General features: G+C 38.2%; 1 non-coding gene across 1 annotated transcript; it reads right to left on the reverse strand.

Moving 5' to 3' along the window:
• Positions 1–11,808: 11,808 nt before the first annotated feature.
• On the reverse strand, positions 11,809–11,912 carry LOC130958236 (small nucleolar RNA R71). The gene has a single exon (XR_009077368.1). It is a non-coding gene; the product is annotated as a small nucleolar RNA R71 (small nucleolar RNA).
• Between the last annotated feature and the right edge of the window lie 1,817 nt (positions 11,913–13,729).

A 13,729-nucleotide genomic window follows, 5' to 3' on the forward strand; every position in this document is an offset into this window, starting at 1 on the left:
CATAAGTATCTTTATTTTAATTTACGTTTTATTTATCTTTCAATTATCAAAACTCATAACTGGTGTCGCGAAATTGTGAACAATACTTTTTCACAACTCAAATAATCCCCGGTAATGGCTCCAAGAACTTGGTGGCTCAATACCATGGCATTACACAACTTCGCACAACTAACCAGCAAGTGCACTGGGTCGTCCAAGTAATAAACCTTACGTGAGTAAGGGTCGATCCCACGGAGATTGTTAGTATTGAAGCAAGCTATGGTCATCTTGTAAATCTTAGTCAGGCAAACTCAGATGTATATGGTGATGAACGAAAATAACATAAAAGATAAGGATAGAGATACTTATGTATATCATTGGTGTAAGAGCTTCAGACAAGTGTATGAAGATGCCTTCCCTTCCGTCTCTCTGCTTTCCTAATGCCTTCATCCAATCCTTCTTACTCCTTTCCATGGCAAGCTCGTGTAAGGTTTCACTGTTGTCAGCAGCTACCTCCCATCCGCGCAGTGAAAGCTAATGCACACACTCTGTCACAGTGCTGCCAATCACCGGTTTGGTTCCCTCCCCTACCGGAATAGAATAACTCTTTTGCGTCTGTCACTAACGCCCAGTAGGTTACAGGTTTGAAGCACATCACAGTCATTCAGTCATTGAATCCTACTCAGAATACCACAGACAAGGTTTAGACCTTCCGGATTCTCTTGAATGCCGCCATCAGGTCCTGCCTATACCACGAAGATTCCGAAGAATCCAAGAGATATTCACTAAGCCTCAGATGCTTGTAGAACAAGAATGGTTGTCAGTCACCTTGTTCATAGGTGAGAATGATGATGAGTGTCAATCATCACCTTCATCATGTTGAAGAACAAGTGATATCTTGGTAAAAGAACAAGCGGAATTGAATGGAAGAACAATAGTAATTGCATTAATACTCGAGGTACAGCAGAGCTCCACACCTTAATCTATGGTGTGTAGAAACTCCACCGTTGAAAATACATAAGCATAAGGTCTAGGCATGGCCGAATGGCCAGCCTCCCAATGATCTAAGATAGCATAAAACTCAAAGATAGCTACCAAGATGTGTGTCAGATTCCTAGATACAATAGTAAAAGGTCCTACTTATAGAAAACTAGTACATAGATGGGTAAATGACATAAAAATCCACTTCCGGGCCCACTTGGTGTGTGCTTGGGCTGAGCAATGAAGCATTTTTCGTGTAGAGACTCTTCTTGGCGTTTAACTCCAGCTTTTATGCCAGTTTGGGCGTTTAACTCCCAATTAGGTGCCAGTTCCGGCGTTTAACGCTGGGAATTCTGAGGGTGACTTTGAACGCCGGTTTGGGCCATCAAATCTTGGACAAAGTATGGACTATTATATATTGCTGGAAAGCCCAGGATGTCTACTTTCCAACGCCGTTGAGAGCGCGCCAATTGGGCTTCTGTAGCTCCAGAAAATCCACTTCGAGTGCAGGGAGGTCAGAATCCAACAGCATCTGCAGTCCTTTTCAGTCTCTGAATCAGATTTTTGCTCAGGTCCCTCAATTTCAGCCAGAAAATACCTGAAATCACAGAAAAACACACAAACTCATAGTAAAGTCCAGAAAAGTGAATTTTAATTAAAAACTAATAAAATATAATAAAAACTAAACTAAAACTACTAAAAACATACTAAAAACAATGCCAAAAAGCATACAAATTATCCGCTCATCACAACACCAAACTTAAATTGTTGCTTGTCCCCAAGCAACTGAAAATCAAATAAGATAAAAAGAAGAGAATATACTATAGACTCCAAACTATCAATGAAACATAGCTCCAAATTAGATGAGCGGGACTAGTAGCTTTTTGCCTCCAAACAGTTTTGGCATCTCACTTTATCCTCTGAGGTTCAGAATGATTGGCATCTATAAGAACTCAGAACTCAGATAGTGTTATTGATTCTCCTAGTTAAGTATGATGATCCTTGAACACAGCTACTTTATGAGTCTTGGCCGTGGCCCAAAGCACTCTGTCTTCCAGTATTACCACCGGATACATACATGCCACAGACACATAATTGGGTGAACCTTTTCAGATTGTGACTCAGCTTTGCTAGAGTCCCCAATTAGAGGTGTCCAGGGTTCTTAAGCACACTCTTATTGCCTTGGATCACAACTTTATTTCTTTCTTTTTCTTTCTTTTTCTTTTTCTCCCCTTTTTTTTTTTTGTATTCACTGCTTTTTCTTGCTTCAAGAATCATTTTTATGATTTTTCAGATCCTCAGTAACATGTCTCCTTTTTCATCATTCTTTCAAGAGCCAAAAACTTTAACATTCATGAACAACAAATTCAAAAGACATATGCACTGTTCAAGCATACATTCAGAGAACAAAAGTGTTGCCACCACATCAAACTAATTAAGCTAGTTTTAAAGATGAATTTGAAATCCTGTACTTCTTGTTCTTTTGTGATAAAAACAGTTTTCTTTTAAGAAAGGTGATGGATTCATATTCATAGCTTTAAGGCATAGACACTAAGACACTAATGATCATAAGACACAAACATGGATAAACATAAAGCACTAAAATTCGAAAAACAGAAAAATAAAGAACAAGGAGATTAAAGAACGGGTCCACCTTAGTGATGGCGGCTCTTTCTTTCTCTTGAAGATCCTATGGAGTGCTTGAGCTCCTCAATGTCTCTTCCTTGTCTTTGTTGCTCCTCTCTCATGATCCTTTGATCTTCTCCAATTTCATGGAGGAGGATGGCATGTTCTTGGTGCTCCACCCTTAGTTGTCCCGTGTTAGAACTTAATTTTCCTAGGGAGGTGTTAATTTGCTCCCAGTAGTCTTGTGGAGGAAAGTGCATCCCTTGAGGTATCTCAGGGATCTCATGATGAGAGGGGTCTCTTGTTTGCTCCATCTTTTTCTTAGTGATGGGCTTGAGGTCATGCCTTCTCAGTTGAACCGGTTTTGGATGCCATAAATGGTTATGGAAAAACAAAAAGCAATGCTTTTACCACACCAAACTTAAAATGTTTGCTCGTCCTCGAGCAAAAGAAGAAAGAAGAGAGTAGAAGAAGAAGAAATGAGGAAGAGGGGGAAGGTGGTGTGTTCGGCCAAGAAGGGTAAGAAAGGGTGTTTAGGTTGGTGGGGATTTATGAAGGATGGATGTGAGTGGTGAAGAGAAAGATGGGATTTGATAGGTGAAGGGTTTTTGGGGAAGAGGTATTGAGGTGATTGGTGAATGGGGGAAGAAGAGAGAGAGTGATGGTGGGGTCCTGTGGGGTCCACAGATCCTGTGGTGTCAAGGAAAAGTCATCCCTGCACCAAATGTTGCTCAAAATCACGTTTTGAGCTATTTCTGGCGTTAAACGCCGGGCTGGTGCCCATTCCTGGCGTTTAACGCCAGGTTGTTGCCCTTTACTGGCGTTTAACGCCAGTCTGGTGCCCCTTTCTGGCGTTAAACGCCCAGAATGGTGCCAGACTGGGCGTTAAACGCCCAACAGCTAGCATTACTGGCGTTTGAACGCCAGCTTCTTCTTCTCCAGGGTGTGCTGTTTTTCTTCCTGTTTTTCATTCTGTTTTTGCTTTTTTCATTGTTTTTGTGACTTCTTATGATCATCAACCTACAAAAAGATAAAATAACAAAAGAAAAGAGTTAACCATAAAACATTGGGTTGCCTCCCAACAAGCGCTTCTTTAATGTCATTAGCTTGACAGAGGACTCTCATGGAGCCTCAGAAATGCTCAGAACCGTGTTGGAACCTTCCAACACCAAACTTAGAGTTTGAATGTGGGGTTCAACACCAAACTTAGAGTTTGGTTGTGGCCTCCCAACACCAAACTTAGAGTTTGACTGTGGGGGCTCTGCTTGGCTCTGTTTTGAGAGAAGCTCTTCATGCTTCCTCTCCATGATGATAGAGGGATGTCCTTGGGCCTTAAACACCAAGGATTCTTCATTCACTTGAATGATCAACTCTCCTCTATCAACATCAATCACAGCCTTTGCTGTGGCTAGGAAGGGTCTGCCAAGGATGATGGATTCATCCATGCACTTCCCAGTCTCTAGGACTATGAAGTCAGTAGGGATGTAATGGTTCTCAATCTTCACCAAAACATTCTCTACAAGTCCATGAGCTTGTTTTCTTGAATTGTCTGCCATCTCTAATGAGATTCTTGCAGCTTGCACCTCAAGGATCCCTAATTTCTTCATTACAGAGAGGGGCATGAGGTTTACACTTGACCCTAAGTCACACAAGGCCTTCTTGAAGGTCATGGTGCCTATGGTACAAGGTATAGAAAACTTCCCAGGATCCTGCCTCTTTTGAGGCAGTTTCTGCCTAGACAAGTCATCCAGTTCTTTGGTGAGCAAAGGTGGTTCTTCCTCCCAAGTCTCATTTCCAAATAACTTGTCATTCAGTTTCATTATTGCTCCAAGGTTTTTAGCAACTTGCTCTTCAGTGACATACTCATCCTCTTCAGAGGAAGAATACTCATCAGAGCTCATGAATGGCAGAAGTAAGTCCAATGGAATCTCTATGGTCTCATTTTGAGCCTCAGATTCCCATTGTTCCTCATTGAGGAACTCAGAGGAGATTGGTGCACGCCCACTGAGGTCTTCCTCAGTGGCGTCCTCCTCCTCTCTTTCCTCTCCATATTCGGCCATGTCTATGGCTTTGCACTCTCCTTTTGGATTTTCTTCTGTATTACTTGGGAGAGTGCTAGGAGGGAGTTCAGTAACTTTCTTGCTCAGCTGACCCACTTGTCCTTCTAAATTTCTGATGGAGGACCTTGTTTCATTCATGAAACTTTGAGTGGTCTTTATTAGATCAGAGACCATTGTTGCTAAGTCAGAAGTATTCTGCTTAGAACTCTCTGTCTGTTGCTGAGAAGATGATGGAAAAGGCTTGCCATTGCTAAACCTGTTTCTTCCACCATTATTGTTATTGAAACCTTGTTGAGGTCTCTCTTGATTCTTCCATGAGCGATTTGGGTGATTTCTCCATGAAGAATTATAGGTGTTTCCATAGGGTTCTCCTAGGTAATTCACCTCTTCCATGGAAGGGTTCTCAGGATCATAAGCTTCTTCCTCAGATGAAGCATCCTTAGTACTGTTTGGTGCATTTTGCATTCCAGACAGACTTTGAGAAATCAAATTGACTTGTTGAGTCAATATCTTGTTCTGAGCCAATATGGCATTCAGAGTGTCAATCTCAAGAACTCCTTTCTTCTGACTAGTCCCATTGTTCACAGGATTCCTTTCAGAAGTGTACATGAATTGGTTATTTGCAACCATTTCAATCAATTCTTGAGCTTCTGCAGGCGTCTTCTTCAGATGAAGAGATCCTCCAGCAGAGCTATCCAAAGACATCTTGGATAGTTCAGAGAGACCATCATAGAAAATACCTATGATGCTCCATTCAGAAAGCATGTCTGAAGGACATCTTCTGATTAATTGTTTGTATCTTTCCCAAGCTTCATAGAGGGGTTCTCCATCCTTCTGTCTGAAGGTTTGGACTTCCACTCTAAGCTTACTCCATCTTTGTGGTGGAAAGAACTTTGCCAAGAAGGCATTGACTAGCTTTTCCCAAGAGTCCAGGCTTTCTTTAGGTTGAGAATCCAACCATATTCTAGCTCTGTCTCTTACAGCAAAAGGGAATAGCATCAGTCTATAGACCTCAGGGTTAACCCCATTAGTCTTGACTGTGTCACAGATTTGCAAGAATTCAGTTAAGAACTGATGAGGATCTTCCATTGGAAGTCCATGGAACTTGCAATTCTGTTGCATTAGAGAAACTAATTGAGGCTTAAGCTCAAAGTTGTTTGCTCCAATGGCAGGGATAGAGATGCTTCTCCCATAAAAATCAGGAGTAGGTTCAGTGAAGTCACCCAGCACCTTCCTTGCATTGTTGGTATTGTTGTTGTTTTCGGCTGCCATGTGTTCTTCTTCCTTGAAGAATTCGGTCAGGTCCTCTAAAGAGAGTTATGCCTTGGCTTCTCTTAGCTTTCTCTTCAAGGTTCTCTCGGGTTCAGGGTCAGCTTCAACAAGAATGCCTTTGTCTCTGCTCCTGCTCATATGATAGAGAAGAGAACAAGAAAATGTGGAGTCCTCTATGTCACAGTATAGAGATTCCTTGAAATGTCAGAGGAAAAGAGAAATAGAAAGAAGAAGGAGAAGATGAATTCGAACTTTAATTAGATAAGGTTCGAATTGTGCATTTAGAAGGAGTGGTACTCCATAAATAGAAGGATGTGGGAAGGAGGGAAGAGAATTTTCGAAAATTCATTTAAAAGATTTTGAAAACATTTTGAAAATTTGATTGATAATTTTCGAAAATTAAAAGTGAAAAAGAAATCAAGTGATTTTTGAAAAAGATTTTGAAATTAGAAATTAAAAAGATTTGATTGAAAACTATTTTGAAAAAGATGTGGTTAAAAAGATTTAATTGAAAAGTTATGGTTTTTAAAAAGATGTGATTGAGAAGATATGATGTGAAAACAATTTTAAAAGATATGATTTGAAAACAATTTGAAAAGATATGATTTTAAAAATTAATGACTTGCCTAACAAGAAAAGATATGATTCAAACATTAAACCTTTCTCAACAGAAAAGGTAACAATCTTGAAATTTTGAATCAAATCATTAATTGTTAGTAAGTATCTTTGAAAAAGGAAAGAAATTAATTTTGAAAACATTTGATTGAAAAGATATGATTTGAAAAAGATTTGATTTTGAAAAACTTTGAAAAAAATTGATTTGAAAACAAAATCTTCCCCCTAGCACCATCCTGGCGTTAAACGCCCAGAATGGTATACATTCTGGCGTTTAACGCCCAAAATGCACCCTTTTTGGGCGTTAAACGCCCAACCAGGTACCCTGGCTGGCGTTTAAACGCCAGTCTGCCTTCTTCACTGGGCATTTTTGAATGCTCAGCTTTTTCTGTATAATTCCTCTGCAGTATGTTCTGAATCTTCAATTCTTTGTATCATTGACTTGAAAAGACACAAATTAAAAATATTTTTGGATTTTTAATAATCAAAATGCAAAATGAATCAAATAACAATGCATGCAAGACACCAAACTTAGCAGTTTGTATACTACTGACACTAACAATATGAGAATGCATATGAGACACACAAAATACTTCAAGTCAATAGAATTCAAAGATCAAAACAAAGAAATATATGCATGGATTCGAAAATTATAACAAAAACATGCATTTGACACCAAACTTAGGATGAGACACTAAACTTATGCAAGAAACATCAAATATTTTTGGTCTTTTTGGTTTTGTAAATTTTTTTTGTGTTTTTCGAAAATTAAGTAGGAAAAGGTATCAAAATTCTTAATGAGAATTCCAGGAATCAGTGCAATGCTAGTCTAAGACTCCGGTCCAGGAATTAGACATGGCTTCACAGCCAGCCAAGCTTTCAAAGAAAGCTTCGGTCCAAAACACTAGACATGACCAAAGGTCAGCCAAATCTTAGCAGATCACTGCTCCAAGAGCAAAATTGATGAGAATCAACAAGCTCTTGTGGTGATAAGTTGAAACCTCGGTCCAATCAGATTAGACATGGCTTCTCAGCCAGCCAGATTTCAACAAATCATCATGAAACTCTAGAATTCATCTTCAAGAATTTTGAAAAAAAATTAATACCTAATCTAAGCAACAAGATGAACCGTCAGTTGTCCAGCCTAAACAATCCCGGGCAATAACACCAAGAACTTGATGTTGTTGCCGGATCTTGGCACTGATGTTACCAAAAGCTTGCTCAAAACTTGAACAATCCCCGGCAACGGCGCCAAAAACTTGGTGTCGCGAAATTGTGAACAATACTTTTTCACAACTCAAATAATCCCCGGTAATGGCTCCAAGAACTTGGTGGCTCAATACCATGGCATTACACAACTTCGCACAACTAACCAGCAAGTGCACTGGGTCGTCCAAGTAATAAACCTTACGTGAGTAAGGGTCGATCCCACGGAGATTGTTAGTATTGAAGCAAGCTATGGTCATCTTGTAAATCTTAGTCAGGCAAACTCAGATGTATATGGTGATGAACGAAAATAACATAAAAGATAAGGATAGAGATACTTATGTATATCATTGGTGTAAGAGCTTCAGACAAGTGTATGAAGATGCCTTCCCTTCCGTCTCTCTGCTTTCCTAATGCCTTCATCCAATCCTTCTTACTCCTTTCCATGGCAAGCTCGTGTAAGGTTTCACTGTTGTCAGCAGCTACCTCCCATCCGCGCAGTGAAAGCTAATGCACACACTCTGTCACAGTGCTGCCAATCACCGGTTTGGTTCCCTCCCCTACCGGAATAGAATAACTCTTTTGCGTCTGTCACTAACGCCCAGTAGGTTACAGGTTTGAAGCACATCACAGTCATTCAGTCATTGAATCCTACTCAGAATACCACAGACAAGGTTTAGACCTTCCGGATTCTCTTGAATGCCGCCATCAGGTCCTGCCTATACCACGAAGATTCCGAAGAATCCAAGAGATATTCACTAAGCCTCAGATGCTTGTAGAACAAGAATGGTTGTCAGTCACCTTGTTCATAGGTGAGAATGATGATGAGTGTCAATCATCACCTTCATCATGTTGAAGAACAAGTGATATCTTGGTAAAAGAACAAGCGGAATTGAATGGAAGAACAATAGTAATTGCATTAATACTCGAGGTACAGCAGAGCTCCACACCTTAATCTATGGTGTGTAGAAACTCCACCGTTGAAAATACATAAGCATAAGGTCTAGGCATGGCCGAATGGCCAGCCTCCCAATGATCTAAGATAGCATAAAACTCAAAGATAGCTACCAAGATGTGTGTCAGATTCCTAGATACAATAGTAAAAGGTCCTACTTATAGAAAACTAGTACATAGATGGGTAAATGACATAAAAATCCACTTCCGGGCCCACTTGGTGTGTGCTTGGGCTGAGCAATGAAGCATTTTTCGTGTAGAGACTCTTCTTGGCGTTTAACTCCAGCTTTTATGCCAGTTTGGGCGTTTAACTCCCAATTAGGTGCCAGTTCCGGCGTTTAACGCTGGGAATTCTGAGGGTGACTTTGAACGCCGGTTTGGGCCATCAAATCTTGGACAAAGTATGGACTATTATATATTGCTGGAAAGCCCAGGATGTCTACTTTCCAACGCCGTTGAGAGCGCGCCAATTGGGCTTCTGTAGCTCCAGAAAATCCACTTCGAGTGCAGGGAGGTCAGAATCCAACAGCATCTGCAGTCCTTTTCAGTCTCTGAATCAGATTTTTGCTCAGGTCCCTCAATTTCAGCCAGAAAATACCTGAAATCATAGAAAAACACACAAACTCATAGTAAAGTCCAGAAAAGTGAATTTTAATTAAAAACTAATAAAAATATAATAAAAACTAAACTAAAACTACTAAAAACAATGCCAAAAAGCATACAAATTATCCGCTCATCAATAACCAATTGAATCTGCCTGACTAAGATTTACAGGATGATCATAGCTTGCTTCAAGCCGGCAATCTCCGTGGGATCGACCCTTACTCGCGTAAGATTTTATTACTTGGACGACCCAGTGCACTTGCTGGTTAGTTGTACCAGAGTTGTGAAAAGTGTGATCACAATTCTGTGCACCAAGTTTTTGGCACCGTTTCCGAGGATTGTTCGAGTTTGGACAATTGACGGTTTGGACAACTGACGGTTCATCTTGTTGCTTAGATTAGGTAACCTTCTTTCTTGTTTCAACCTTTATTTTCCTTTCAAAAAGTTTTTAAAAAATAAAATAAAATAAAATAATACAAAAAAAATTTTAATAAAATCATAAAACCAAAAAAAATTTTTGTGTTTCTTGTTTGAGTCTAGTGTCAAATTTTAAGTTTGGTGTCAACTACATGTTTTTAATTTTTCTTAGATTTTCGAAAAATCATGCATTGTGTTCTTCTTTGATCTTCAAGTTGTTCTTGATGATTTTCCTTAGTTGATCTTTAATTTTTCTTGTTTTATATATTTTCTTGTTTTTCTGATGCATTTTCGAATTGTTAGTGTCTCTAATACAAAAGTTTCTAAGTTTGGTGACTTGCATGTCTTTCTTTTCTTAAAAATTTTAAAAAAATATGCTCTTGATGTTCATCATGATCTTCAAAGTGTTTTTGGTGTTCATCTTGACATTCAAAGTGTTCTTGCATGCATTATTTGTTTTGATCTTAAATTTTTATGTTTTGTTTTATTTTGTTATTTTTCTCTCTCCTCATTAAAAATACAAAAGTGAAAAAAATATCTTTTCCTTATTCTTCTCATAATTTTCGAAATTTTGAGTTGACTTGGTCAAAAATTTTTAAAATTTAGTTGTTTCTTGTTAGTCAAGTCAAAATTTCAATTTAAAAACTTTATCTTTTCAAATCTTTTTCAAAAATCAATTCTTTTTCATTTTTTATGATTTTCGAATTTCATTCTTAAAATTTTTCAAAATCTTTTTCATTTTTCTTTTAATATTTTCAAAAATTTTAAAACTAATTTTTCAAAAGTCTTTTTCTTAATTTTATTTCATATTTTCGAAAATCCTTGCTAACAATTAATGTTTTGATTCAAAAATTTCAAGTTTGTTACTTTCTTGTTAAGAAAGGTTCAATCTTTAAATTCTAGAATCACATCTTTTAGTTTCTTGTTAGTCAAGTTATCAACTTTAATTTTAAAAATCAATTCTTTTTAATTTCTTTTTCAATTCTTTTTCAAAATAAATTTCAATAATATCTTTTTAAAATTTTAATTTCAAAATCTTTTTCTAAACTTCTTATCTTTTCAAAATTTATTTTCAAATATTTTTCAGCTAACTACTTGACTTGTTGGTTTTAATTTTAAAAAGTTTACTATTTCTTATCTTTTTCAAAACCACCTAACTACTTTTCCACTTCTAATTTTCAAAAATTACTAACCACTTTTTTAAAAATCTTTTTTATTAACAAATTGTTTTAGTTTTTAATTTTTTTTGTATTTCTTTTTCAAATTTTCGAAACTAACTTAATTAATTAAATAAAAATAAAAGTATTTTTCTCTTCCCTCTTCTTAAAATTCGAATACTCTCTCTCATATCTTTCTATTTATTTTATTTATTTACTAACATTTCTCTTCTACTCATATAATAATTCGAACCATCTCCATGTCTCTGTGTTCGAATTCTTCTTATTCTCTCTCTACCTCATTCTTCTATTCTTCTTTTCCTCTGACACATAAAGGAATCTCTATACTGTGACATAGAGGATTCAACTACTCTCTTTGTTCTCTTCTTTTTCATATGAGCAGAAACAGGGATAAAGACATTCTTGTTGAAGCTGATCCTGAACCTGAAAGGACTCTGAAGAGGAAGCTAAGAGAAGCTAAAGCACAACATTACGGAGAGGATCTTACAGCAATTTTCAAAAAAGAGGCAGACATGGCAGCCGAACCTGAGAACAATGGTGGAGATGCAAGGAAGATGCTTGGTGACTTTACTGCACCAACTTCCAATTTCTATGGAAGAAGCATCTCAATTCCTGCAATTGGAGCAAACAACTTTGAGCTTAAGCCTCAATTAGTTCCTCTAATGCAGCAGAATTGCAAGTTTCATGGACTTCCACTGGAAGATCCTTATCAGTTCTTAGCTGAATTCTTGCAAATCTGTGACACTATTAAGACCAATGGGGTTGATCCCGAGGTCTACAGACTTATGCTTTTTCTCTTTGCTGTAAGAGACAGAGCTAGGATATGGTTGGACTCACAACCTAGGGAAAGCCTGAACTCTTGGGAAAAGTTGGTCAATGCTTTCTTGGCCAAATTCTTTCCACCTCAAAAGATAAGCAAGTTCAGAGTGGAAGTCCAAACCTTCAGATAGAAGGAAGGTGAATCCCTCTATGAAGCTTGGGAAAGATACAAGCAATTGATCAGAAGGTGTCCTTCTGACATGCTTCCATAATGGAGCATCTTAGGAATATTCTATGATGGTCTGTCTGAATTATCCAAGATGTCATTGGACCACTCTGCTAGTGGATCTCTTTATCTAAAGAAAACCCCTGCAGAAGCCCAGGAACTCATTAAGATGGTTGCAAATAATCAGGTCATGTACACTTCTGAAAGAAATCCTGTGAATAATGGGATGACTCAGAAGAAAAGAGTTCTTGAGATTGATAGTCTGAATGCCATATTGGCTCAGAATAAAATACTGACTCAGCAAGTCAATATGATTTCTCAGAATCTGACTGGATTGCAAGCTGCATCCGGCAGTACTAAAGAAGCCTCCCCTGAAGGAGAAACTTATGACCCTGAGAATCCTACAATGGAAGAGGTGAATTACATGGGAGAATCCTATGGAATCACCTATAATCCTTCATGGAGAAATCATCCAAATTTCTCATGGAAGGATCAACAGAAGCCTCAACAAGGCTTCAATAATAATAATGGTGGGAGAAATAGGTTTGGCAATAGCAAGCCTTTTCCATCATCTCCTCAGCAACAGACAGAGAATTCTGAGCAGAGCTTCTCTGCCTTAGCAACCATAGTCTCTGATCTATCTAAGACCACTCTCAGTTTCATGACCGAAACAAGGTCCTCCATTAGAAATTTGGAGACACAAGTGGGTCAGTTGAGTAAAAGAGTTACTGAAATCCCTCATAGTACTCTCCCAAGCAATACAAAAGAGAATCCAAAGAGAGAGTGCAAGGCCATCAATATATCCAAAGCGGCCGAACCTATAGAGGAGGAAGAGGCAGTGATTTCCAGTGAAGAAGACCTCAATGGACATCCACTGACCACTAAGGAGTCCCCTAATAAGGAACCAAAAGAATCTGAGGCTCATACAGAGACCATAAAGATTCCACTGAATTTACTGTTGCCATTCATGAGCTCTGATGAGTATTCTTCCTCTGAAGAGGATGAAGATATTGCTGAAGAGCAAGTTACTGGGTATCTAGGAGCAATCATGAAGCTGAATGCTAAGTTATTTAGTAATGAGACTTGGGAGGATGAACCTCCATTGCTCATCAATGAACTGAATGCCTTGGTGTAGCAGAAATTACCCCAGAAGAAACCAGATCTCGAAAGGTTCTTAATACCTTGTACCATAGGCACTATGACCTTTGAGAAGGCTCTGTGTGACCTGGGGTCAGGTATAAACCTCATGCCACTCGCTGTAATGGAAAAACTAAGGATCTTTGAGGTACAAGCTGCAAGAATCTCACTAGAAATGGTGGATAATTTATACGCTTTTTTGGCATTATTTTTAGGTAGCATTTAGTATGTTTTAGTTACTTTTTATTATATTTTTATTAATTTTTATGCAAAAATCAAATTTCTGGAATTTACTATGAGTTTGTGTGTTTTTCTATAATTTCAGATATTTTCTGGCTGAAATTGAAGGACCTGAGCGAAAGTCTGATTCAGAGGCTGAGAAAGGACTGCAGATGCTGTTGGATTCTGACCCTCCTACACTCAAAGTGGATTTTATGGAGCTACAGAAGCCCAATTGGCGCGTTCTCAATTGCGTTGGAAAGTAGACATCTTGGGCTTTCAAGAAATGTATAATAGTTCATACTTTGTTTGAGATTTGATGGCCCAAACTGGCGTTCAAACTTCAGCTAGAGACCCTTTTTTGGCATAAAACGCCGGAACTGCCACTAGAAATTGATGCATGTAAACTTGTCTCTCAACAAATTTTCCTCGGCAAGTATAACGAATTATCGTCAAGTAAAACTCACTATAGAATGAGGTCGAATCCCACAAGGATT

Source organism: Arachis stenosperma, chromosome 10 (assembly GCF_014773155.1).
Source record: "Arachis stenosperma cultivar V10309 chromosome 10, arast.V10309.gnm1.PFL2, whole genome shotgun sequence".
Classification (NCBI taxonomy): domain Eukaryota; kingdom Viridiplantae; phylum Streptophyta; class Magnoliopsida; order Fabales; family Fabaceae; genus Arachis; species Arachis stenosperma.